Source organism: Onychostoma macrolepis, chromosome 22 (assembly GCF_012432095.1).
Source record: "Onychostoma macrolepis isolate SWU-2019 chromosome 22, ASM1243209v1, whole genome shotgun sequence".
In the NCBI taxonomy this organism is placed as follows: domain Eukaryota; kingdom Metazoa; phylum Chordata; class Actinopteri; order Cypriniformes; family Cyprinidae; genus Onychostoma; species Onychostoma macrolepis.
In genome coordinates, this window is record NC_081176.1 from 317,145 (window position 1) to 343,444 (window position 26,300).

At 34.8% G+C, this 26,300-nt stretch overlaps 1 pseudogene; it reads left to right on the forward strand.

The window, feature by feature from the left end:
* Nucleotides 1-9,102: 9,102 nt before the first annotated feature.
* On the forward strand, nt 9,103-25,535 carry LOC131530096 (zinc finger protein 135-like; annotated as a pseudogene).
* The last annotated feature ends 765 nt before the right edge of the window (nt 25,536-26,300 follow it).

Consider the following 26,300-nt stretch of genomic DNA (forward strand, 5'->3'; position numbering starts at 1 on the left):
AAGTCTGTTGGCAAAAACGTGTGCAACAATTTTATAATCAGTATTTAACAAGGTTATCAGACGTAGATTATCTATATATCTAGAGTTTTTTTTTTTTTTTCTCGAGTTTAATTCTTTTAAATCATCCAAAAAAAATCTATAAAAGTTAGAAGTTAGCCCATCAAGACCGGGTGATTTATTTAATTTGAGGTTTTTCACAGCTATATTTGGCACTTTTTTTTTAATAAAGAAGACTGATGGATGATTACAAAAATATATTAACAAGTAAATCCAGATACACAAAATATAATAGCAATCTTAAACTGTAGAACAATGTTTAAGAGGAGAAATTAAATAAATAAAATAAACAAATAACCACATAGGAAAAACTAAATAATAAATAAACATTAAAATAACAACAACACAGAAACAACTAAACAAGAGTACAAATTTTCTTCCTTTATCCTTAAGACATATTCAAAGACTGCAGCGGGGGAGCTATACCAGAAGAAGAAAAAAAATCTCCATGAAATCTAACAATATAAAGGGGATGGAAAAGTTGTAAACATGCATAAAGTCTTCATAAGACAGAATGTTTCCACTCTCATAGAACATATCTATAACAAAACAGTATATATTCCTTTCAAACCACCTATGCAAAAATAATGATTTATTCCTAGAAACAGAGCCTAAAATTAACACTCGACAAGCGCCAAATGCGAGTACAAATGGCGAGTATATGTAACAGTGTCAGTCGCTAGTTGGCGGGTAAAACATTTTCTGAAATATAACAATGCAATGTAGTGGGAACAACGGCCAGTTTTAAAAAGGATTCGCTGTTTCTGACGTAAGTGAATAAAATAATCTTTTCCGAAGACAAGATCCTCGTGAAGATAAGCGACAACAGCGAATCAAATCATAGGATACAAACAGGCTGATGAGGTCAGAGCCGTGTGATGGCCCGCTTGTCCCTAGACACGGATCTAATAACTTTTACCTGAGAAGATATTGCTCATTTCGGAAGATTAACTTTTCCCTTCTTTATCCTTCATAACCCGAGAATGTGGCGACACATACCTGGGCTTACGGTGCAGTGAAGTTTGAAAGGTTGCTCGTTCGGCTGTACACAACATGATTGTAAAACATACTTGACTGCTTATTTAAGCAACATTTTAATAGGTAATTTCTGAATTGTTTTGTTTCTGTGTTTGCTGACTAAAACATTTATCACAGCAGGCGACGAGCATGTGAGGGAAAATGTTAAGATCTGAGCAATTTTGTTTTGTATGTTCGTTCATGTGATTATCTTGATGTTTTAGTGATTATGTTGCTGGTAATGGTCTTTATTTTTAAAGGTTTTATAATTTGTCAGTTTCTGGACATACCAAAAAGATGTGTTTGTGATCCAGTTACTAGTTCATGCTATGAATCAAACTAAAACAATATGCAACAAATTTCAGTGATATCATTATCATTAGTGTCAGTCTTTATATTACTGATATATGTTCTGTATCATTTTATGAGATGGTCATATTACGCTTTAATAGAGCAGTTTTATAGTCTTTCAACAAATATTTGTATGGAAATAATCACTATCCACATACTTGTATAAAAAGTGAGCTGATCTGCTGCTGATCCTGAATGGCTTGTTTAATGAGTGTTAACAGTCTGAGGCTCATCAATAATAATAGAGCTGCTGAAAATCCTCTTTATTTCATGTCAATAGATCCTGTTTTCACCTCATGTTATGCAGATTTCCTGTAAACTGTCAGTTAACGTTCATTTCATTCTTATCGCAGACTTAAACTATGCAGTTACTATTATGATATCTACAAGACACAAATGTCCTAACAGCATTTATTTCATCATTAGTCTGTGTTAGACTTTGTTAAAGTCTGTTGGCAAAAACGTGTGCAACAATTTTATAATCAGTATTTAACAAGGTTATCAGACGTAGATTATCTATATATCTAGAGTTTTTTTTTTTTTCTCGAGTTTAATTCTTTTAAATCATCCAAAAAAAATCTATAAAAGTTAGAAGTTAGCCCATCAGGACCGGGTGATTTATTTAATTTGAGGTTTTTCACAGCTATATTTGGCACTTTTTTTTTAATAAAGAAGAATGATGGAACATTACAAAAATATATTAACAAGTAAATCCAGATACACAAAATATAATAGCAATCTTAAACTGTAGAGCAGGGTTTAAGAGGAGAAATTAAATAAATCAAATAAACAAATAACCACATAGGAAAAACTAAATAATAAATAAACATTAAAAAACACAGAAACAACTAAACAAGAGTACAAATTTTCTTCCTTTATCCTTGGGACATATTCAAAGACTGCAGCGGGGGAGCTATACCAGAAGAAGAAAAAAAATCTCCATGAAATCTAACAATATAAAGGGGATGGAAAAGTTGTAAACATGCATAAAGTCTTCATAAGACAGAATGTTTCCACTCTCATAGAACATATCTATAACAAAACACAGTATATATTCCTTTCAAACCACCTATGCAAAAATAACGATTTATTCCTAGAAACAGACCCTAAAATTAACACTCGCCAAGCGCCAAATGCGAGTAAAAATCGTCGTTGGCGAGTATATGTAACAGTGTCAGTCGCTAGTTGGCGGGTAAAACATTTTCTGAAATATAACAATGCAATGTAGTGAGAAAAACGGCCAGTTTTAAAAAGGATTCGCTGTTTCTGACGTAAGTGAATAAAATAATCTTTTCTGAAGACAAGATCCTCGTGAAGATAAGCGACAACAACAAATCAAATAATAGGATACAATTCTGATTGTGTGAATTCACACAATTCACACAATCAGGGTTGCTGATTGTGTGAAACTGTAATAGGTGTCCATTACAGCTTGTTTCGCCAGTCTGTCTGCTGCTGCATTACCTTTCACTCCCACACGGGCTGGAACCCACATGAATATTACTCACCCTTTTTGCTTTAACATTTACAATTGCAAAATTTCAACTATTAAATCTTGTCTGGTGACTGCATATTTTGCTTCAATACTCAAGAGAGCATAACTAGAATCTGAGCATACTAAAACCTCCTTTAAAGCTGCTTCACTTATCCACCTTTAAGCCATGATTATTGAAATTAACTCTCCTGAAAAAACTGATAACTTATTTGAAATCCTTACTTTTCTGGAAATTAGTAATTTAGGAATGACATGCTATACCTACTTGATCATTATCTGGATTTTTCAATGCATCTGAGTACACTTGTATTAAATGTCCATACTCTATCCACAAATATTCCCTTACCCGGATTTCCTCAAATTCACTCATTCCTTCTTTCTGCCTGTTTCTAGCATTTTTAGATCAACTGTAGGTTGAGGCAGAATCTAAAACTGTTGATAAAGTCATTCTAGGGACAATACTTAATCCCTTAATACCTAATTATTCTACTAAACCTTCAGTTATCCATCCAAATCTGTTACATTCCCGTTATCCATACTCCCAACATTTCTCTGGAACACGTATTGTGGGATGTGAGTTATCCTGAGCCATTAAGTTTGCCCAGTGTACCGCAGTTAATTGTTGTCTTCTTAAATTGAGAGGCATCTCACCCAATTCTACTTGTAACGCTGAAACGGGAGATGACCTATACATATCCTTAATGCCTGTGCTTGAATTGTTTCTAATTTTCCAAGATGTGTCTTTGCTGCAGAGCCATATACTGCACAGCCATAGTCCAGTATAGATCTGATTAACATTATGTAAATTGTTTTTGATGCCACACATCTAATTATATTCAACACTTTCTTGCATTTATTGTCCATCCCTTTAATGTGTTCTTTCCATGTAAGTCTACTGTCTAACCACATACCTAGAAATCTTATTTTAGACACCTGTTCTAGATTATGATTTTTGTGTCAACTCCTTTCCTTTTGTTAGTGAAGAGGACTACCTTTGTTCTTGTTTTCCACAGAGAATTTGAACCCACACTGAAATGATCATTCTTCAACCACTTTTAATGCACTTTGCATTTTCCGCACCACATACAGGTGCATCTCAATAAATTAGAATGTTATGGAAAAGTTCATTTATTTCAGTAATTCAACTCAAATTGTAAAACTAGTGTATTAAATAAATTCAATGCACACAGACTGAAGTAGTTTAAGTCTTTGGTTATTTTAATTGTGATGATTTTGGCTGACATTTAACAAAAACCCACCAATTCACTATCTCAACAAATTAGAATACTTCCTAAAAAAATAAAATAAAAAAATAATAATTTTTAGTGAATTGTTGGCCTTCTGGAAAGTATGTTCATTTATTGTATATGTACTCAATACTTGGTAGGGGCTCCTTTTGCTTTAATTACTGCCTCAATTCGGCGTGGCATGGAGGTGATCAGTTTGTGGCACTGCTGAGGTGATATGGAAGCTAGGTTTCTTTGACAGTGGCCTTCAGCTCATCTGCACTTTTTGGTCTCTTGTTTCTCATTTTCCTCTTGACAATACCTCATAGATTCTCTCTGGGGTTCAGGTCTGGTGAGTTTGCTGGCCAGTCAAGCACACCAACACCATGGTCATTTAACCAACTTTTGGTGCTTTTGGCAGTGTGGGCAGGTGCCAAATCCTGCTGGAAAATGAAATCAGCATCTTCAAAAAGCATGAAGTGCTCCAAAATTTCTTGGTAAACGGGTGCAGTGACTTTGGTTTTCAAAAAACACAATGGACCAACACCAGCAGATGACATTGCACCCCAAATCATCACAGACTGTGGAAACTTAACACTGGACTTCAAGCAACTTGGGCTTTGAGCTTCTCCACCCTTCCTCCAGACTCTAGGACCTTGGTTTCCAAATTAAATACAAAACTTGCTCTCATCTGAAAAGAGGACTTTGGACCACTGGGCAGCAGTCCAGTTCTTCTTCTCCTTAGGCCAGGTAAGACGCCTCTGACGTTTTCTGTGGTTCAGGAGTGGCTTAACAAGAGGAATACGACAACTGTAGCCAAATTCCTGGACACGTCTATGTGTGGTGGCTCTTGATGCCTTGACCCCAGCCTCAGTACATTCCTTGTGAAGTTCACCCAAATTCTTGAATCGATTTTGCTTGACAATCCACATAAGGCTGCGGTTCTCTCGGTTGGTTGTGCATCTTTTTCTTACACACTTTTCCCTTCCACTCAACTTTCTGTTAACATGCTTGGATACAGCACAGTACATTAGCATTAACATTAGCTGGTGAAAATCAATAGATCCTGTTTTCACCTCATTAATTATGCTGATGACTTTAAATCTGTAAATTGCCACATTAAGTTCATTTTATTGCTGTCAACTGACTTAAGCAAACGACACAATCAGTTATTGTGGCATTGTGGCATTACAAGATATAGATAAGTATCATAATGGCATTTATTTAATGAATATGTGATAAACTATGTTAAAACTAAAACATACAAAAACAAATTGATAGGTTAAACTCAATTGGTGGTCTATTTGTACCTTGCAAATGTGTAATCAATCAAAACTTTATTAAGGACACACTCGGTCCAAACAAAAAACACAACAATAACAACATACAAATACACACACAAGGACAGAATCCACAATATCACATATTTACATGTGTACTAAAACGCCAGTGATACCACATATTTGAAAAAAGCCTGATTGAACTTAGTGCCAAGTTCGTCAGTGTTAAATTTTACTTACATGTTTATTCTTTCTTTTTTTTTTCTTACATTGTTTATATTTGGTAATTGTGTTTTAATTAATTAAATTAATAAGAGGTAATATAAATGTAAGAATTAAAGGTAACACTTTACAATAAGGTGTCATTTGTTAACATTAGTTAATGTATTAACTAACATGAGCAAACAATGAACAATGCATTTATTACACTATTTATTAATCTTTGTTAATGAAAATACAGTTGTTCATCGTTTATTCATGTTAGTACACAGTGCATTAACTAATGTTAACAAACACAACTTCTGATTTTAATAATGCATTAGTAAATGCTGAAATTAAAATTAACTAAGATTAATAAATGCTGTAGAAGTATTGTTCATTCTTAGTTCATGTTTACTAATTTTGTTAACTAATGTTAACTAATGAACCTTATTGTAAAGTGTTACCGAATTAAAATATATAGATGAAATTTTTTTAAAGTAAAAAGAGATACAAGTTGTGAATTAGTATAAAAAACAGTGTTTAATTAACTTAATAGTTACTTCATTAGGTGGATAGATTGGTGAAAATTACTATAAAATGGGTAAATTATTACACAAATAATGTGTAATAACTTATTTATCTTTAATAACTTATTTATCTTATTTTTCTTTGCACTACACAACATCAGAAAGATTAGGCCCTTTCTGACGGAGCATGCTGCACAACTTCTTGTCCAGGCCCTTGTCATTTATAGGCTGGACTACTGCAATGCTCTTCTGGCTGGACTTCCATCAAACACAGTCAAACCTCTACAAATGATTCAGAATGCGGCGGCATGACTGGTCTTCAACGAACCCAAAAGAGCCCATGTTACACCTCTCTTTATCTCCAGGGGTGCAAATTCGTCAGGAGTGAAAAAGGTGACAAACCAAACTTCGGTTTGAAATAAGATTATTTTGCTTACCCCATTGGCAGATTATTTTGCTTGTTTTAAAGTAAAAAAATAAATTTTGACTTTTTTCTGAAAACAAGAAAATAATTTTTACATGTCTAGAAAATGCTTCTTGATTTAAGATTTTTTAGATATTTGGACTAGAAACAAGACAAAAACTCTAAGTAGGAAATCATTTTTTGCAGTGCACCATTCAAGGATAAACACCTTTATATGATTAAAAGACATTTGAGCGACAACTACAGTCTACAATCAACAAGGATTGTTGTTAAGATGTTACATAACTTAGACAGCACAAATAAATTAATGTTCACCTTTTATTTGTATTTAGCCTTCATACAAACAAGAAATGTGAAATCACTGTCAAATAAACATCTCAGACTCACCTTATTAATATTAATATCTTTAACTTCAAACTATAGGCTAACATACACTACCAGTCAAAGGTTTTTGAACAATAAGATTTTAGTTTTTTAAAGAATTCTCTTCTGCTCACCAAGCCTGCATTTATGTGATCCAAATTACAGCAAAAACAGTAACATTTTGAAATATTTACCATTTAAAATAAAATATTTTAAAATGCAAGTTATTCCTATGATTTCTAAGATTAATTTTTAGCATCATTACTCCAGTCACATGATCCTTCAGAAATCATTCTAATATTCTGATTTGCTGCTCAAAAAAACATTTATTATTATGTTGAAAACAGCGGAGTAGAATCTGATTGTCTGCCCGTAGGAGGCGCTCTGAGAGCGGTAAAACCAGGGTAGAACTAGCGGTTTCCCCGGTGTTGGCTGTAATCTAAGCAGCTCCGCTCATGAACGCTAATTTAACAGATAAAATGAAAGTGCCATCAAAACTATTCTGAAGACAGTATGTTCCCTTCAGAGATACATTCATATAAATCACCTGCTTTTTGAAACGTGCAGTGCTCATGTTTATTCAACGAAGTCAAACACCACAAATAAATCAATGTATGGGAAACACTGGTAATGTATATCGAGATATCGGAAATGTGTTTAAAAATCATATTACCGTTACTGAAAAAAATTATATATATAAATTATATATTAGCACTGCCTCCACTTGAGCTGAGTGATACTAATATTACTGTACATTAAACAGTATGCTTTACTCGCAGGTCGAACAGTTCTCAAATCGACTTCATGTCAGAGTAATAGTTTACTGATATGAGACAAATGTTAAGGTCGAGACTGAGGCGCATTTTGCAAAGGGTAGCGAACTAATGTAGCGATAACGTAACTTACAATCTTCATAGCTATTGCAACAGCAGCCTCACGCGGTAATCACCATTTATACTGGAACACCATAATTTACAGCAGATACAAATGCATTCCGCCCTGCTCTACAGTGAACTTAATTTAGCTAGCTACAAACAGGCTAATCTAACCACCAACATAGCCCAATTACTTAAAAAATAAGTTGCTTGCCGTTATCTTGCTCCTTCACATTTTTCGTAGCCTCTGGAAATATCGACAGTTGCCTGCAGTGTCTAAAAGTTAGGCTTCAGGAGTGAGATTGGTTGGATGAGGGAAAGAGCATTAAGGTAAGCCAATCAGAGGCAGAGTAGGGCGGGTCCATTCCATTCCATTGCCAACAGGGGGAAACAAACGCTACAGGTGACATGACACAGATGACTAGCAGATATGACCCCCCCACCATTTGTTTTCTTACAGATCTACATGATTCACGTGAATGACCTGTTTCAAGGTGAAAACGGCGAATTTTGCCGAAAGGTGACAAGTTTGCACCCCTGATCTCATTGCGTTGCTACCAGTCGCAGCTCACATCAAGTTCAAGACACTGATGCTTGCTTATAGAACAACCACAGGCTCAGCACCCGCCTACTTGCACTCACTATTAAGAATCTACATCCCCTCCAGAAGTCTGAGATCTGCTAGTGAGCGACGCCTCGTGGTACCATCACACCGGAGTGCTGGATCCCTGTCAATCTTCAAGCAACAGCTGAAAACTCATCTCTTTCGACACTACTTGACTTCATCCTAAACTTAAAAAAAAAAAAAAATCTCTCTCTCTTTATTTATTCCTTCCCTTGCTAGCTTGTACTTATTTAAACAATTGCCTCTTCAAGATGAAACGCTTTATGTATTCCCCAATTGTAAGTCGCTTTGGATAAAAGCGTCTGCAAAATGACTAAATGTAAATGTAATCTTTAATTTGGGCAGATCTGCTCCTCCTCCAGTGAAGCTCCTCCCACAACAAGCACACCTTCAGCGAAGCTCCTCCCACAACAAATCACACCTCCAGTGAAGCTCCTCCCACAACAAGCACACCTTCAGCGAAGCTCCTCCCACAACAAATCACACCTTCAGTGAAGTTCCTCCCACAACAGTCACACCTTCAGTGAAGCTCCTCCCACAACAAGCACACCTTCAGCGAAGCTCCTCCCACAACAAATCACACCTCCAGTGAAGCTCCTCCCACAACAATCACACCTTCAGTGAAGCTCCTCCCACTGCAGTTCAGCAATAAATACTGGAATATTCCCATCAGTCTACAAGTGAAGACGAGCATCAGAGCATCAGGAAGAAGTGAAATCTGCAGAGACAGAGTTTATTGAAGGACAGAGAGAACATGAGAGATCCAGAACCCTGCAGAATGAAACACACTGAAGAACAAACAGGTTGGTGTTTATTCTTGATGCTTCATTAATGAGACTGAAGAACATTTAAAGTTATCAGCAGTTCATCAGATTTAGTGTTTATAGCAGAAAAGTACACTAGGAGTTGTAAAAAATGAAATAAAAAAAAGTCCAATAAATAATATAGGGGATACTTTCTATCTCAGGGTACAAAATATGGACTAAAACTCAAATGTTCAAATGATGTCACTTCCTGGGTGTTGCCATAAAAAATACTTTATCTTTAAAAAGGAAGAAATGGAATGGAATTGTCTTGAGTGAAGAATACTTGCCAGTTAATTAGTTTATAATAGAAAAATTGTTAAATACATAATAATATTTTAGTATATTATATTAATGTTAATAGTATGTTCATAATATTATAATTGTGGATTTGATTAAGCATCAAATAGTTCTTGCTACAGAAACATTGGATTAGTGTCTATTTTTTTATATAGATAATTGTACCTTATTTTGTAAAAATGTGTCAATGATCACAATTGTGTGTAGCCATTGTCTGATTTTAGTTCACATTTCTCAGATTAATTTAATTTAATTTATTAATTGGTTTTTTTAAACTTAATTTTCAGGTCTAATGGAGAAACCACATCATGTCAAAACTGGAGAAAAAACTCGCTCACAGACTGAAAGAGTTTCTTTACTGAAAAGAAAAGTCAAGAAAAGTTTCACCTGCACTCAGTGTGGAAAGAGTTTCACAACTAAACAGAGTCTCAAGAGACACATGAGGATCCACACTGGAGAGAAACCATTCACATGTGATCAGTGCGTGAAGAGTTTCACACAATCATCAAACCTTAAGGACCACATGAACATCCACACTGGAGAGAAACTGCATGAATGTGATCAATGTCGAAAAACATTTTCGAGGGCTTCACACCTGAAGGATCACCTGAAAGTTCATTCAAAGGAGAAACCACATTCATGTTTTTTCTGTGGAAAGACTTTTTCACAACTGCAGAGTTTAAAAGTTCATCAGAAGATACACACTGGTGTGAGAGATCATATGTGCTTTGAGTGTGAGAAGACTTTTATTACAGCTTCACATTTGAAACGGCACCAGAGGATCCACACTGAAACCTTACAAGTGTTCACACTGTGACAAGAGATTCAGTCGGTCAGGAAACCTGAAATCACATGAGAGGATTCACACTGGAGAGAAACCTTACAAGTGTTCACACTGCGACAAGACATTTAATCATTCAGGACACTTGAAATCACATGAGAGGATTCACACTTCCAAGATGGCGGCGCCAGTGTTTACGCGTTTGTCTGTGTAATTTTCTTGTGTTTATGTTTTTTGCTAAACGGGTTACCTGATTTGGAAAATTTTCATCCTGTGTCTCAGAACTGTGTTTACAAACTTTATCGTAAACAATAATATAGCGCACTTTATCAACGAAAAAAAAAAAAAAAACTGGTCTGGCTACAACAACAATATGAGGCTACCAGTTTACCTGCTGCTCGCAGTGCTCGCTTATGTGCTGAGCTCACGGACTGTAAATACTCTGGGATCATCTGGCGATGGATTGTTTACTTCTTCCCGGATTGTTCTCCCAAATTCTGTGACCATGCTGTTTGATGCCGATGGCTTTACATCAGTCCTCATGGCTTCATCGGTCTGCACCCTACATGGGTATGGACCTTACAATTGGGCAGAAGTACGGCGGTTCCAGTTTAACAACTGCAGGCGTCATCATCGAGTCGGCAACAGTCGCCCGGCAAGATCAGTTTGGATTATTCTACTCCTGTTCCTTTCAGGTAATGTCCATCCAAATCCAGGCCCAAAACTGCTTGAACTTCTGAGCCCTGACGATTTAAAAGATAGCAGTGGTTTGCGTTTTATTCATGTCAACGTACGCAGCCTGATTAATAAAATCGATGCTATTCGTCTGTGGGCTAAACTGACAGAAAGTGACGTAATCGTCTTGTCAGAAACATGGCTCAAACCATCAATCACGAGCAATATGATTCATATCGAAGGGTATAATCTCTTCAGGACGGATCGTATGGGTAAAGGAGGGGGAGTAGCTGTGTATGTTAAGGCATCGTTGGAATGTTGTTCCATTGAATCAATAACAAAGCCAAAATTCTTTGAATTATGTGCCATTAAATTAAATCTCCCCAATGGCGCTTTTCTGACTGTGGTAGGATGTTACCGCCCACCTTCGGCTGCAGCTGGAGCAACTGCTTTACTGTCTGAGTTTTTGCATAAACTGACCAATGAGTATATTCTTCTAGGAGATCTGAATTGGGACTGGCTATCACCTTCATCAGCATTAAGAGACATATGTGATGCTTTACATTTGACAACTAGTACAGTCACCTACACGCCTAAATCACACAAAATGGACAAATCGACATTAATTGACGTAATTCTGTCTAATGCTCCACATAAGTATTCAGCTACTGGAGTTTTCTGTAATGATATCAGTGATCATTGTATGGTTGTGTGTGTTAGAAATTGCAAATTGACTAAAACTAAGCCACGGTATATTTTTAAACGAAATTATAAATGTTTTAATGAGCAAGCTTTTCTTCACGAAATCTATCAGAGTGATTTAAACTTAGTCTGTGATATGGATGATGTTGAGCTAGCTTGGAATTATTTTAAAAGAACTTTTAGCTATAGTTCAAAGACATGCTCCTATTAGAAGATACAGAGTGAGGGGTAGAGACAATCCTTGGTTTAATGACTCTATAGCAACAGCTATTAGAGAACGGAATAAAGCATGGATTAAAGCAAAAGTAAATAATAATGATAAGTGCTGGGTAAATTATAAGGTATTAAGAAACAAATGCACAAGACTAATTAAAAGTACAAAAGTGAATATTATCTGAATTTATTAAATGAAAACCTAAATGATCCCAAACGTTTTTGGAAAGTAATTAAATCTTCTTCGAGACGTGCCTCCTCCAACTATCCCAGAAGTTATGATAGCAAGTCAGGGTGAAGTAAGGGTAAACAAAATATAGTAGATACATTCAATAAGCATTTTATTAATGCAGGAATAGATGCTCAGTCAACACTCCCAACCATCCCCACAGATAGTGTAACTTCTATCACAAACTTGTCTAATGTAAATTTAAATAATTTTAATTTTACTTTAATATCTGTCTCTGAAGTGCAAAATGCTCTGTTGGGCCTGGACTGTAAAAAGACTGCTGGGCCAGACCAGATTGAGCCATTTTTTCTCAAAACTGCTGCACATTTGATTGCTAAACCCATCACTTCCATTTTTAATCTTAGTTTATACAGTGGTTCTATCCCAAAATCATGGAAATCTGCATTTGTCCTCCCACTTTTTAAAAATGGAGACCCGTCGGCATTAGATAATTATCGGCCAATTTCCAGATTATCTGTCTTGTCTAAACTATTAGAGTCTCTTATAAATGAGCAACTCAAACATTTTTTAGCTGATAACTGTATTTTAAGTTCCACTCAGTCTGGTTTCCGGAAAGGACACAGTACAATTACGGCTGTAACCTCTGTTACAAATGATATTGTTAATGCTTTAGATGGCAAAAAGTCTTGTGCTGCCCTATTCATTGACTTATCTAAAGCATTTGATACCGTTGACCATAATCTCCTTCTGCGAAGATTGCAAAACATAGGTTTTAGTAACACTGTGCTTAACTGGTTTTATGATTATCTGAGTGGTAGAACTCAGTGTGTGACATTAGATAACTGTACCTCATCATTGCTAGAAGTAAAAATGGGTGTTCCCCAAGGATCAGTTTTGGGTCCTATTTTATTTTCTATTTATATAAATAATTTAGGTGAACATCTGAATCAAACAAAGGCTCATTTCTTCGCAGATGAACTATTTTGTACACCTCTGCTACATCATTGAAGGAAGCAATTTATCATTTACAATCTGCCTTTAATCAGGTACAAAAATCTCTGATAGGATTAAAATTGGTATTAAATGCTAAAAAAACTAAATTTATGGTCTTTACACGTTCACACTCTCCTATGGATTTCACTATTTTAACACAAAGTGGTACTCCAATAGAGAGAGTGACTTCTTACAAATACCTAGGTATTTGGATTGATGATAAATTGTCTTTTGGGGTCCATATTGAAAGCCTTTTAAAAAAACTCAGACCTAAGTTAGGTTTTTATTTTAGATTAAAGAGGTGTTTTCCTTATTCAGCAAGGAAAAGGTTGGTGCAGGGTTCATTCTTAACAGTTTTGGATTACGGTGATTTAATTTATATGCATTCTACCTTATTTTTATAAAAAAAATTAGATGTATTATATCACTCTGCTTTACGTTTCATTACAGATGCAACAGCTAGGACTCACCACTGCACTCTGTATGAAACTGTAAAATGGCCCTCCCTTTCTCTCAGAAGAAAACTTCATTTATTGATTTTTATTGCCAAAGCACTAATGGGTAAATTACCCATTTACATTTCAAATTTACTTACTTACCAAAACAGTGTTTATAGAACAAGGTTGTCAAAAAAATTATTATTAATTATTCCATTAACAAAAACAGAATTTGGAAAAAAAGCTTTTTCATCATATGCACCAAATGTTTGGAATGAACTCCAAAACACCTTAAAACTAGAATCACTTCCATCTATTCATATTTTTAAAAACCTTTTAAAGTCAACTCTGATTGAACGTTGTAATTGTTTTTAAACTAGGTACCCATTAAATTATATGCTTGTATTTACTTAAGTTAAACATAATGTTTTGTTTGTATATGTATAGTCTATGTATAGCGATTGTTGTGTAGTATGAACATTTTGTTTTATTTTTGTCCTGTCTTTTAATGTTTTTCTTTTTTTGCAACCTTGTGCCGCCTATCTTGGCCAGGACTCCCTGGGAGAAGAGTTATTGTAACTCAATGGGACTTTTCCTGGTTAAATAAAGGTTAAAATAAAAAAAATAAAAAAAAAACTGGAGAGAAACCGTATCACTGCACTGCATGCGGGAAGAGTTTCACTCATTCTTCTTCTCTACGCATGCATAAAATAAACAATCACAATAAGTAGTTTATCTTCAGGCCCACTGCTTTCAATGCTACACCGCATCTCTTCCATATTAATCTGTCATAAGAAACATCATCTAAATTAGTCACAGTGAATAAAGTTTATCTTCAAGACCAGCAAAGTTTCATCTGTGAGATTCAGATCAACTCAAAGATGGAGTTCCTCCCCTAAGAACAATATCTAAAGTTGTATTATTGTGTACAATTTTGCTTTATGATATAAATTATATTGTTATGCTTCATTACAAGTTTCATTTTATGTTCAAAATGTTCTTAAATTCATATTTGTAGAAGATTTTTACAGGTTCAAAATGTTTTTCACGAAGCATTCGTGTGTATGATTGTTTCAATGTTTAGAGCCAAAAACTAAAGGATGAATCTGTGAGGGAAATTAATTAGACATGCTGATGCAATTTTAATGTTATTTATCATTATTTCCTTTTAGACATTTATGTTTGTCAAATAAAAAATAGTTTTAGTTACTTTACGTTTTTAAATAGCCTATAATTGAAAAGGATTGCTAACAAACTGTAAAGATGAGTGTGTCAGTCATGTCAGTGTGAGAAGTGTGTGTTTTCTTCAATAGAGCTCTGTATTGCTGGAAAGCACTCAGACTCAGAATAAAGTGAGATGATCTGCTGCTGATCCTGAATGGCTTGTTTAATGAGTGTTAACAGTCTGAGGCTCATCAATAATAATAGAGCTGCTGAAAATCCTCTAGGCTATATTTGTTAATAGCTCCTGTTTTCACCTCATGTTATGCAGATTTCCTGTAAACTGTCAGTTAAAGTTCATTTCATTCTTATCATCAGACTTAAACTATGCAGTCACTATTATGATATCTACAAGATACAGATGTCCTAACAGCATTTATTTCATCATTAGTCTGTGTTAGACTTTGTTTAAGTCTGTTGGCAAAAATGTGTGCAACAATTTTATAATCAGTATTTAACAAGGTTATTGGACGTAGATTATCTATATATCTAGACTTTTTATCTGGTTCAGGTAGTAACGTAATCAGCCCTTGTCTCTGTGTAGAGCTTAATGTGCCTTCTTCAATAGATTGTAGGAAAGCTTTAAATAATAATTCTTTTAAATCATCCAAAAAACATCTATAAAAGTTAGAAGTTAGCCCTTCAGGACCGGGTGATTTATTTAATTTGAGGTTTTTCACAGGTATATTTGGCTTTTTTTGTTGTTTTTTTCAATTAAGAAGAATGATGGAACATTACAAAAATATATTAACAAGTAAATCCAGATACACAAAATATAATAGCAACCTTAAACTGTAGAACAATGTTTAAGAGGAGAAATTAAATAAATAAAATAAACAAATAACCACATAGGAAAAACTAAATAATAAATAAACATTTAAAAAAAATAAAAACACAGAAACAACTAAACAAGAGTACAAATTTTCTTCCTTTTTCCTTAAGACATATTCAAAGACTGCAGTGGGGGAGCTATACAGAAAAAAAATTATCCATGAAATCTAACAATATGTAATTTTTTTATTATTAATTTGTATTAGAGACTTTTTCAAAACTTCCATTTCTGATAAAAATAGATTACAGTTTGGTATGCATTTTACAAATTTATGTGTATGAATATAATATTTACCTTGCAAAATTAAAAATTTAATGGCATAATCATTTTAATTTTGTGTGAAAAAGTACAAATAACATATTTTAAAGATAGCATATAATTAACATTTCTTTGCAGAAATAGAAAGGCACTAACATCAGACCAAAATCTAAGAGACAAATCACAATTATAAAACAAATGACACAAGTCTTCCTCGTGCGTGTTACAGAAACTGCAAGTATTGTCAATGTCCATGAATTTAGAAAGAGCTACTTTACATTGGTAAATATTGTGATGTATTTTGAAATGCACCTCTTTAACTTTATTCAAAATACAAAATTCGTAAGGATTTGACCACATCGTTTTCCAATTAATCTCAGAAATTTTTGCATTCCAAAAGAATTTTCCTCAAGGGGAGATTTTATGTTTTGATTGCAAAATGTGTCTAATATTTTTATTATTACAAGATGAAGAAAATATTTCAATACCATCAACATTTAATTCTGGAAATTTCCTTTAATTGCTTCCAAAAGAGAGGTGATTATTTATTAGTTGTATCAACCCATTTAGAATAGCTTTAGCCACTTGCTGAAATTCTTTAAAGTGCACCTATTATGCCTTTTCGAATATTTCCTTTCATGCAGTGTGTCATGTAGCAGTATGTGAACATAAACTTTCTGCAAAGTTGTGAAGCCGAAAGTGCACGATATATAAAGTTATTGTCTATCAAAAAAAAAGAGTGGACTCTCAATCGCCTAAACGAGTCGTCAGGAATTCAAATCTTATTCTGTTAAGGCTGTAGGTCACAAAGTAACACATTTGCATAATGTCCGCCCATGGCTGTCATTCGCGCTGTACGCAGTAGACCAATCACAAAAGACTGTGCCATTTGACCAATCACAGCAGCGAGTGCTCACGGAAAGGCGGGGTTTAGAGAGACTGATTCTTTGAACTGCTTCGCACGAGTCGTTTAGGAATCATTTAGAAATAAGGTAAAATTAAAGCTATTTTTTGAGAAAACTAAACTGTTTTTTGACCTTGGATGCACGTAAACCTGTTTTAGCAGACTCATAAAACAATATTAGCAACCTTAAAAATGGCATAATAGGGGCACTTTAAAGGGGATGGAAAAGTTGTAAACATGCATAAAGTCTTCATAAGACAGAATGTTTCCACTCTCATAGAACATATCTATAACAAAACACAGTATATATTCCTTTCAAACCACCTATGCAAAAATAATGATTTATTCATAGAAACAGGGCCTAAAATTAACACTCGCCAAGCGCCAAATGCGAGTAAAAATCGTCGTTGGCGAGTAAATGTAACAGTGTCAGTCGCTAGTTGGCGGGTAAAACATTTTCTGAAATATAACAATGCAATGTAGTGGGAACAACGGCCAGTTTTAAAAAGGATTTGCTGTTTCTGACGTAAGTGAATAAAATAATATTTTCCGAAGACAAGATCCTCGTGAAGATAAGCGACAACAGCGAATCAAATAATAGGATACAAACAGGCTGATAAGGTCAGAGCCGAGTGATGGCCCGCTTGTCCCTAGACACGGTTCTGATAACTTTTACCTGAGAAGATATTGCTCATTTCGGAAGATTAACTTTTCCCTTCTTTATCCTTCATAACCCGAGAATGTGGCGACACATACCTGGGCTTACGGTGCAGTGAAGTTTGAAAGGTTGCTCGTTCGGCTGTACACAACATGATTGTAAAACATACTTGACTGTTTATTTAAGCAACATTTTAATAGGTAATTTCTGAATTGTTTTGTTTCTGTGTTTGCTGACTAAAACATTTATCACAGCAGGCGACGAGCATGTGAGGGAAAATGTTAAGATCTGAGCAATTTTGTTTTGTATGTTCGTTCGTATGATTATCTTGATGTTTGAGTGATCATGTTGCTGGTAATAGTCTTTATTTTTAAAGGTTTTATAATTTGTCAGTTTCTGGACATACCAAAGAGATGTGTTTGTGATCCAGTTACTAGTTCATGCTATGAATCAAACTAAAACAATATGCAACAAATTTCAGTGATATCATTATCATTAGTGTCAGTCTTTATATTACTGATATGTTCTGTATCATTTTATGAGACGATCATATTATGCTTTAATAGAGCAGTTTTATAGTCGTTCAACAAATATTCGTATGGAAATAATCACTATCCACATACTTGTATAAAAAGTGAGATGATCTGCTGCTGATCCTGAATGGCTTGTTTAATGAGTGTTTATAGTCTGAGGCTCATCAATATTATCAGCTGCTGAAAATCCTCTTTATTTCATGTCAATAGATCCTGTTTTCACCTCATTTATTATGCTGATGACTTCAGATCCGTAAATTGCCACATTAAGCTCATTTTATTGGTGTGAACAGATTTAAGAAAACGACAGACATCAGCTATTGTGCCTCCCCTTAATAAGTATTTCATAATAATAATATCATACTCTCCTTTCTTCCTAAACTCTTCTAATAACTGTTATCTATCCTCCATAAACCTCCCTCAATGCATCATGACATGTTCAAGCGTTTCACTTCCTCCACACCAATCACAGAGACCTGTTGGATGCTTAGACATTAACTTCTTTGATTTATTAAGTCCAGTGTGGTCTATTCTAAGTCTGGATAGTATGTTTTCCTCTCTTCTATTCCCACTTGCGGCTGTATTGAATACATATGTCTTCCTTTGTTTTCCATTTCCCACTGATGTTGCCAACTTTGCATTATTTTTTATTTATTTTTTTATTATTGTTTTAATTTGATATCTGCTATATGATACTGTCATTTCTATACTGGTGTCCATCACAGCTTGTTTCGCCAGTCTGTCTGCTGCTGCATTACCCTTTCATGAATATCATTCACCCTTTTTCGCTCTAACATCTATAATTGCAAAATTTCAACTATTAAATCCTGTCTGGTGACTGAATATTTTTCTTCAATACTCAAGAGAGCATAACTAGAATCTGAGCATACTAAAACCTCCTTTAAACCTGCTTCACTTATCCACCTTTAAGCCATGATTATTGAAATGAACTCTCCTGAAAAAAACTGATAACTTATTTGAAATCCTTACTTTTCTGGAAATGAGTAATTTAGGAATGTCATGCTATACCTACTTGATCATTATCTGGATTTTTCAATGCATCTGAGTACACTTGTATTAAATGTCCATACTCTATCCACAAATATTCCCTTACCCGGATTTCCTCAAATTCACTCATTCCTTCTTTCTGCCTGTTTTTAGCATTTTTAGATCAACTGTAGGTTGAGGCAGAATCCACAACTGCTGATAAGGTCACTCTAGGGACAATACTTAATCCCTTAATACCTAATTATTCTACTAAATCATCAGTTGTCCATCCAAAACTTATATACTGTATTTTTACGTGTCGCGTTGCATCGCGCCGCGTAAACATTACCATGTCTGCATTTGTGATCGGAGAAATGACAAACAACAAGCACTACTCTACACAGCTCAAAACTCGTGTTTGAATTGTCAGTAGCAGAAACGTAATTACAGGCTGTGAGTCAGAAGCGCCAGACTGTCCTTGCAAAGTTGGAATTGCCCCACTTAATAGAAACAGCCTTTGTGCAAGCCAGCAAGCAAGGCTACTCTCTCCCAGCATCAGGAAAGGTTAGCGCTGCACACACTTGAATATTTGGGTTGAACTCTTCTGGAACAGTGTTGCAAATACAACTTAACCACTGATTTCTAGTTGTGTCCTCTTTTGGAAGCCCAAACAAAGTACTTCACTTTCACAGCGAAACACAGCGCCTCCACGACATGGAGCGAGAATAAAAATCACGCCCCCTTTCTTTGCGTAAACATTTGGGCGGTGTTATGAAAATCTCCCCACACCGTGACGTAGACGTGGGGGCATGTTTAAATGAGCCGTTTTAGGGGGTATGGACAAGTCTTAACTTTTATAATCTCTTTGGTTTTGAGACTTTAGTCTTTGCAACTTCAGGGATCTTATCTATGCATGAACAGCTTGTAACACTCCAAAGAGAAAGGAAAACTTGAAATCGCATCATATGACCCCTTTAAAATGTCAGTATCGACTTGGTACCAAAGTACTGGTACTTTTGACAACACTAAGCTAAGACAAAGATTTCATTAAAATGATGACTAATTGCTTTTCTGCCCATTACAACTAAATTTTTGGATCCAAGCACAAAGTGAACTGGTGATGCAATAGGTGAACAAATCGTTATTGTTAGCATTCATTGTTTGAGTTATGAGGGATTCCATGTCAGTGATTCAGTGACTTGCTCACAACATGAAAGAGTCGTTTGTCCCACCAGAAATGGTCTACAGAGATATTCACTTTACAGAGATATTCACTTCAGGAACCTAGGTGTGCTGTTCGATAGCAATCTGTCATTTGAAAGCCATGTTTCTAGCATCTGTAAAACTGCATTTTTTCATCTCAAAAGCATATCTAAATTGCGACCAATGCTCTCAACGTCAAATGCAGAAATGTTAATTCATGCGTTTATGACCTCAAGGTTAGACTATTGTAATGCTTTATTAGGTGGTTGTTCTGCACGCTTGATCAACAAACTACAGTTAGTCCAAAATGCAGCAGCTAGAGTCCTTACTAGAACCAGGAAATATGACCATATTAGCCCGGTTCTGTCAACACTGCACTGGCTCCCTATCAAGCATCGGATAGATTTTAAAATCTTGTTAATTACTTATAAAGCCCTGAATGGTTTAGCTCCTCAGTACTTGAGCGAGCTCTTATCGCATTATAGTCCTCCACGTCCGCTGCGTTCTCAAAACTCCGGCCGCTTGATAATACCTAGAATATCAAAATCGACTGCGGGCGGCAGATCCTATTCCTATTTAGCACCCAAACTCTGGAACAATCTACCTAACACTGTTCGGGAGGCAGACACACTCTGTCAGTTTAAATCTAGATTAAAGACCCATCTCTTTAGCCTGGCTTACACATAACACATTAATACGCTTCTATTATTCAAATCCGTTAAAGGATTGTTAGGCTGCATTAATTAGATCAACCGAACCGAACACTCCCCATAACACACGATGTACTCATTACATCGTCAGTTGAATGGCATCTACGCTAATATTTGTCTGTTTCTTTCCTAGTCTGTTTCTCAGTCCGTATCCGATCAGATGGTGGATCAGCACCAAGAGATGATGTCTACAGCCCTGATCGTCAGCGGAGACCAGGACACCCAGATGACCCCAGAGATATATCCCTAGATATATCAACCAAAAATAACAAAATAACTAAAATATAATAAAATACCTAACTACATAATACTACTATTGTTAGAAATTGCAACAAAATTAAAATAGAAATATAAACTTTTGAACTGCGGGTTTCGTCTGGTCAGAGGAGAACTGGCCCCGACTGAGCCTGGTTTCTCCCAAGGTTTTTTCTCCATTCTGTCTCGGAGGGAGTTTTGGTTCCTTGCCGCTGTCGCCTCTGGCTTGCTCAGTTGGGGACACTTAATTTCTAGCGATTATCGCCGATTTGATTGCACAGATACTATTTAAACTAAACTGAGCTAGACAATGACATCTCTGAATTCAATAATGAAATGCCTTTAACTGAAAATTGAGTGTTTAATCTTATCATTATACATTACTGACGCTCTATCCTCCAATTTGATACTGTTAAGTGCTTTGACACAATCTGTATTGTAAAAGCGCTATATAAATAAAGGTGACTTGACTTGACTTTACAGATTAACAATTTTGTGAATCAAAATCCCAGGCACTATTTCGTAAGCTATTTTGCAAAGACATGTAGAGCGATGCACTACATATAGTGAAGCATCCCAGTGCTTTTATTCTAAATCTCACAATGCATTAATACAACACTCTTGTCTTCTTTTCTCCCTGCAGTGTCTCCCAAGATTGTCTCGAGATTCTATTCTGTCTGATGGCCCAGTATCTGATCCTGGACAGGCGTCATAAACTCAATCATTTAAAATAATTGTATTTTATACACAAATCTTTTTATTTTTTAATTTTTTTATACATGTTTCTAGGTCATTCAACAACACAAATTCTTAAATGTAATCCTCTCTTTAACATCTGAAAATTTGCTTTGAAGTTCTAAAACACTTAATTGGTTCTTGAGTTTTGTTGCTACAACTTGAATCTTGAAGATGCTTTCATTTTTTTTATTGTTCAAAGGCAGGGTCCATATCATGTAACAGTAAACATCTGTAACAGTAAATAAATGTTACATAATCTTATATGTCATAATGTTAAACATTAAGAGAACATTAAAATAATGAAAGAATGGAATATTCTAATGTTTTGCATAACCTTCTTAGAACATTAATGTAATGAAAATTGAACGTTCTAATAATGTTTTCAATAACGTTCTTAGAACATTAATATAACGAGAGACTGAAACGTTCTAAAAACGTTTTGAATAACGTTCTTATAACCAAACAAGAACGTTAATACAACGTCTAAAAAACTGGACGTTTTGATTTTGAATGTTCTAAGAACATTCAAATATAACGTTTTTATAACGTAAAATTGTTAGCTGGGACAGTGTAAAATGATGGACATATGGACATACAGAATCATACCTGAAACAGAAAACGATTAAATACAGTAATATTCCCTCCTCACTTCGAAAACTGTAGGCTTCTACACAGACGCACAAACACATCAACATATCTCTGCATGAGAAGCGTTTATTAGACGGGGAAGAAGGGCGGGGTCTCAAATTTAAAGATGATACTTCATTAAATAAATAACAAACAGTTAATTCGGCCGAAATACATAATACTCTAAACAGTTTTGATGCTATATAATTGTTTATGTTGCTAAGGTTGTTGCTCAGTGATGCACAGAATCGTTGGGTGAAGCAGTCATAGCCAATCAGACTCGAGGGATGGAACTAACCGTCTTAAATAATATGCTTTATTACAAGTTTCATTTTATGATCAAAATGTTCTTCTAATGAATATTTGTAGAATGTTTTTACGGGTTCAAAATGTTCTTCTTCATTATAAGCTGATTTATTTTTCATTTCATATTCACTGTTGTTGTTGTTGTTTTTAAACTAGTTATTCTTCCACTTTAGCTGTATTTTACAAAATGCAGGTGTAAGATATTCTGCCATGTAGGTTTGCATTTGATCCATCTTCACTTCTATTCATGCTATTTCACGTAATTGTAAAATACACACTACATAGTTTGTTTAATCAATTTACGGGGTCTGGATAGTTTTTATCGGTCTCAGTGCTATTTGTGTGCCTGCTAACACTTATAAAGAAGGTTTTGTCTTGTTCCCCTTCACCTACAAAATGGTAAGAGGAAACTATTTTGTTGTTGTGAATGTAATTATTAGAAAATTAAAGTGTATTTAGATTAATATGGACAAATCATAATGTCTGAGAAAGATCGTCGTCAGTGTCTTTATATTAGTGGTATTTTTTTCTGTATCATTTGAGAGATAACTGTAATATTTTTCAGTAGAGCACTTTAGGCTTTCAGCATAAATTGTGACTCAAACAATCAGTTTCTATCAGCAAACACTCAGAATAAAGTGAGATGGTCTGCTGCTGATCCTGAATGGCTTGTTTAATGAGTGTTTATAGTCTGAGACTCATCAATATTATCAGCTGCTGAAAATCCTCTTTATTTCATGTCAATAGATCCTGTTTTCACCTCATTCATTATGCTGATGACCTCAGATCTGTTAATTGCCACATTAAGCTCATTTTAATGCTGATAAGCAAACAACAGACATCAGCTATTGTGACATTAAAATATTTAGATAAGTATAATAATTCCATTTATTTAATGAATCTGTGATAAACTATGTTAAAACTAAAACATACAAAAACAAATTGTTAAGTTAAATTCAACTGGCAGTTTATTTGCACCTTGGAAATTTGTAAAATTATATTTCTATGTTTACCCCCAACCCCCAAAGATGAAATTTTTTTAGAAAATAAAAAGAGATATTAGTTGTGAATCAGTATAAAACACTTTGTGGTTAATTAATTTAATAGTTACTTCACTAGATGGATAGATGGGTGAACATTAATATTTAAAATGTGTAAATTATTACACAAATACTGTGTAATAACTGATTTATCTTTATTTTTGGCAGATCCGCTACTCCTTCAGTGAAGCTCCTCCCACTGCAGTTCAGCAATAAATGCTGGAATATTCCCATCAGTCTACAAGTGAAGACGAGCATCAGAGCATCAGGAAGAAGTGAAATCTGCAGAGACAGAGTTTATTGAAGGACAGAGAGAACATGAGAGATCCAGAACCCTGCAGAATGAAACACACTGAAGAACAAACAGGTTGGTGTTTATTCTTGATCCTTCATCAATGAGGCTGAAGAACATTTAAAGTTATCAGCAGTTCATCAGATTTAGTGTTTATAGCATAAAAATACTCTAGGAGTTGTAAAAAATGAACAAACAAAAAAAGTAATAAATAATAAATAAATAATATAGGGGAGACTTTCTATCTCCAGGGTACAAAATAGGGACTGAAACTCAAATGTTGAAATGATGTCACTTCCTGGCTGTTGCCATTAAAAAAAAAAGCTTTTGTTTTAAAAAGGAAGAAACTGAATGAAAATTGTGCTGTAGCAGTGTTGAGTGAATAATATTGGTCCGTTAATTAGTGTAAAATAGTTATTACTTACATAATACGTTTTTATTACAGTATATTAGTGCTAATATTAAGTTTATAATATAGTATTATGACTGTGGAGTTGATTAAGCATTAAATAGTTCTCACTACAGAAATATTGGATTAGTGTATGTATTTTTAAATATAGATTATTGTATCTTATTTTGTAAAATTGTAACAAAATGATTATAATTTGGTGTAGCTGTTGTCTGCTTTCACTTCACATTTCTCAGTTTCTTTAATGATTTAATTATATTGCAACTGTTTTACATTTAATTTCAGATCTAATGGAGGAGAAAAAATTCACTCACAGACTGAAAGTATTTCTTTATTGAAAAGAGCAGACAAGAAAAGTTTCACCTGCACTCAGTGTGGAAAGAATTTCACATACAAACACAATCTCAATGTTCACATGAGAATCCACACTGGAGAGAAACCGTTCACATGTGATCAGTGCGGGAAGAGATTCATACAATCATCAAACCTTAAGGAGCACATGATCATCCACACTGGAGAGAAACTGCATGAATGTGATCAGTGTGGAAAAACATTTTCATGGGCTTCAAACCTGAAGGATCACCTGAGAGTTCATACGAAGGAGAAACCACATTCATGTTCTTTCTGTGGAAAGAGTTTTTCACAACAACAGAGTTTAAAAGTTCATCAGAAGATACACACTGGTGTGAGAGATTATATGTGCTTTGAGTGTGAAAAGACGTTTATTACAGCGCACCATTTAAAACTGCACCAGAGGATCCACACTGGAGAGAAACCTTACAAGTGTTCACACTGCGACAAGAGATTCAGTCGGTCAGAACATCTGAAATCACATGAGAGGATCCACACTGGAGAGAAACCTTACAAGTGTTCACACTGCGACAAGAGATTCAGTCGGTCAGAACATCTGAAAAGTCATGAGAGGATTCACACTGGAGAGAAACCATATCATTGCACTGCATGCGGGAAGAATTTCACTCATTCAGCTTCTCTACGGAGTCATAAACTAAACAATCACATTAAGTAGTTTATCTTCAGGTCCAGCGCTTTCAAGTGCTACACCGCATCTCTTCCATATTAATCTGTCATAAGAAACATCATCTAAATTTATCACAGTGAATAAAGTTCATCTTCAAGACCAACAGTTTCATCTGTGAGATTCAGATCAACTCAATAATAGAGTTCCTCCCATAAGAACAATATCTAAAGTTTTATTCTTGTATAGACTTTTGCTTTATGATATAAATTATATGATAATGCTTCATTACAAGTTTAATTTTATGTTCAAAATGTTCTTCTGAAGCATATTTGTAGAAGCTTTTTACAGGTTAAAATGTTCTTGTTCACTAAGCTGAAAAAGAGGCGGATTTACTTTTGATTTCAACTAGTTATTCTCCCGCTTATGGTGTGTTTTACAAAATGCAGCTGTAAGATAGTCTGTCATGTAGGTTTGCATCTGATCCATCTTCACTTTTACTCACTTTAGATGCTTTGCTATCTTGTAAGTCAATAAAGAGAGATCTGTCTCATTCGCTTCCACTTTTACTTTATATTTGCTTCAAGTATTAAACTCTTATTGTTCATTTTGTGGCCTGTTGATTTTTCTTGCATCACAAATGAATACTTTCATAAATGTAATTACATCTAAAAGCATCTAAAAATGAAATAGCAATTGCTTTTTGGGGGCTTATATTTGCTTCAGGTATTACATTTGTATTGTCCATTATTGTTTTCAATTGATTTTTCTTGTATCACTAATTAATAATGAATAAGCCATGAAATATTAATTGCT